This window comes from Cebus imitator, unplaced genomic scaffold, assembly GCF_001604975.1.
Source record: "Cebus imitator isolate Cc_AM_T3 unplaced genomic scaffold, Cebus_imitator-1.0 Scaffold20, whole genome shotgun sequence".
Lineage (NCBI taxonomy): Eukaryota > Metazoa > Chordata > Mammalia > Primates > Cebidae > Cebus > Cebus imitator.
The window spans coordinates 658,154-661,459 of NW_016107335.1; positions in this window are offsets into that span (position 1 = coordinate 658,154).

Below are 3,306 nucleotides of genomic sequence, written 5' to 3' on the forward strand. Positions count from 1 at the left end.
GACGGGGTTTCACCATGTTGACCAGGATGGTCTCGATCTCTTGACCTCGTGATCCACCCGCCTCGGCCTCCCACAGTGCTGGGATTACAGGCTTGAGCCACCGCGCCCGGCCTTGTTTCTACCTTTTTAAACCACATATTACATATTTACAATAGCTGTTTTAATGCCCTTCTCTGGTCATTCAGTCATTTCTGGTCTGTATCTTTTCTGTTTTCTCCTTTTGGTTACTTTTTTTTTTTTTTTTTTTTTTCATTTTTTTTTTTTTTTTTTTTTTTTTTTTTCTTTTTTTCTAGTAATTTTTGAATTTCTAGACATTTTTGAATAGACTTTTGAACAGTTGATGGACATCGTAAATTTTATATCATGATTTGCTGGCTTTTATTGTATACCTTTAAAGAGTGTTAGAGTTTGTTCTGGCATATAGTTAAGTAACCTGGAATCAATTTGGATCCTTCCGAGGATTACTTTTAAGCTTTGTTAGTGTCGGTGTAGAGCAACCTTTACTCTAAGGCTAGCTTATTCCTACTACTAAAGCAATACCCTTCTGGGTACTAAAGACTGGCCAGCTATCCCATACATTGCAAGGTCCTGAGTATGTCAACTGGTCTTAGCCCTGTATGGTTTCCAGGAACTATTCTGTCTGCAGCAGCCTGGTGATTTTTTCCCTCGTCTTGAGTTGTTTGTGTCCTGTTTACATATTTCAGAACTCAGTCAAAGACTCAAGTGAACCCCTCTGCAGATGTTTAACTAGTTCTCTTCTTAGCTCCCTTTCTTGGGTATCCTACCCTGCAGATTTTACTCTCTTGACCTTCCCAAACTCCATTCTGTCTCCCTTTTCTTAACATAATGAGAACACCAGGCTCTGTGTGTCTCCTCCCTGCCTAGAAACTGCCTCAGAGAGTACCTGCTGTGACTGTATGACCCACCTCGTTTGTTTCATCCCCTCAGGAACCTGCGTCCTACTGCCTGTTCTCCAATGTCAGAAAACCTGTTTCACTTACTTTATTTTGTTTGGTGTATTGTTTGGTAAGGCTGGAGGGTAAATTCAGTCCCTGATACTTCACCATGATGTGAAGAGGAAAAATCTTGAAAGTAGATAATCCTAGTAATTTTTTTATTAGAACATTATGAATGTTATGTTGTTGAATAGCTATGGGCTTTGTTTTGACAGGTAGTTATATATGAATCAGTTTGGTTTGAGTCCCTTTTTATATTAATAAAAAGTATTTATTTTAAAAATGTGGTAGAATATTTATAACAATTTATTATTTTACACTTTCAGCTCAGTGGCATTAAGTGCATTCACATTATTGTACCATCATAACCACCATCCATCTCCAGAACTTTTTCATCTTCTGAAACTGAAACTCTGTCGCCCTTAAACACTAGCTCCCATCCCCTCGTCCTGAACCCCTGGCAGCCACCATTCTACTTTTTGTCTCCATGAATTTGACTACTCCAGGCACCTTATATAAGGGGAATCATAAAATGTTAGTTCTTTTGTGGCTGGCTTATTTCACTTAGTGTGATATCCTCAAGGTTCATCTATTACAGCATGTGTCAGAATTTTTTTTAGGGCTGAAAAATATTTCACTGTACGGCTCGTCCACATTTGTTGATCCGGTCAGCCATCCATGGATACGTGATTTGTTTCTGCTTCCTGGCTATTGTAAATACTGTTGCAGTGAACATGGGTGGACAGATGTCTCTTTGACATGTGCTTTAAATTTTAGAGGGTATGTACCCAGAGGTAGAATTGCTGGATCGTATGGTGGTTCTATTTTTAATTTTTTGAGGATCTGCCTACTCTTTTCCACAGTGGCTGTACCATTTTACATTCCCACTAGCAATGCACAGGGGTTAAATTTCTCCATACCCTTTCTGACACTTGTTTGTTTTGGGGATTTTGTTTTATGTTTTTGGTAACAGTCATGCCAATGTTTGTGAAGTGGTATTGAGACCTGTTTAAAACATAACTGTCAGGTCTAAGGCAGCCGTCGCTCCTGCAGAAGTTCAGCTCTACTACTGAGGTGGGACTCCTGTATTTTTAGTAGATTCAGGGTTGCACCATGTTGGCCATGATGGTCTTGAACTCCTGACCTCATGTGATCCACCTGCCTCAGCCTCCCAAAGTGCTGGGACTATGGGCTTGAGTCACTGCACCTGGCACATTTCTGTGAGTTCTGATGTTTGTCTTACAACTTCCTGATAGTTTTGTTTTTCTAAATCTACCTTTTACACAATAAATGGCCTCTTACCCCTTTTCAGATTCTTCAGCTCTTTTTCTCCCCAGCTTCCTCCTTTCTGAGACTCTCCTCTGCAATTCCAGCCACCTCAGTATCCCACAAACTTGGGTCACCGTCTCCTCTAGTTAATGAGACCTCCACGCTGTGTTTGTGGTCCCTCTTGCTGTGTCCATGGCCCAGAAATGCCTCTGGTTGAAAGCCAGGGTGACCATGGGGCTCACAGTCCTCCATGCTTGTACCCAGTATCTGAAAGCAGCTATTTAATTGTTTTGTTCATTGTTCTGGTTAGTTACAGTGAGAAGTTAAATGCAGTCCTTGTTACTCCATCTTGAACAGAAGCGGAAGTTGCTTTTCTCTTAATTTATCTTTCTTGGATGTATGTCTTTTTGGTTTACTCCCTTGTTTTGGTGGCACACATGGTCCACTGACTTCCTGAGAAATGGGGTATATGGCTATTTAATTTTGGGAAATCATTAATATACTAAAATATGCTATTAACATACTTGGTAGTTTGTCTGGGTATAGAATTCTAGGTTGGAAATAATTTTTCCTCTTACTTATGGTGGCATTGTTTTATCATCTTTTTTCTTTCAACAGCTGAGAAGTTTAATGCCATTATGATCATTGATCTTTTCCCCACCTCTTTATCTGAAACTTTCAGGATCTTTTTCTTGTACCCACTGATCTGAATTTCCCTGGGATGTGCCCTGAGGTGAGTCTGTTTTTCAACTTTGCGCAAGTTACTCAGTGCCCTTTTCCACGTCTTTGCATTCTAGGAAATTTTCTTAAATTACTTCTCTTGATTTCCTTACCACCGACTTGCTTTCTGTTTTTTACTCTTCATCTGGAACTTCTGTTTTAGTCTCATTGCTTCCATGTTCTCTTTTCCCAGCTTGTATTATCTGGTCTCTCTGTTTTATATTAGAGACTTTCCTTGAATATCTGGTCATCTTTGTTCATTTTTAAGATCAGAGCACTAAAAAGCAGATTGAAAGTCTTGATCATATCAACTGTATGGTCATAATAAGGTAGCCTGGTTAGATCTTTTTTTTTTTTTTTT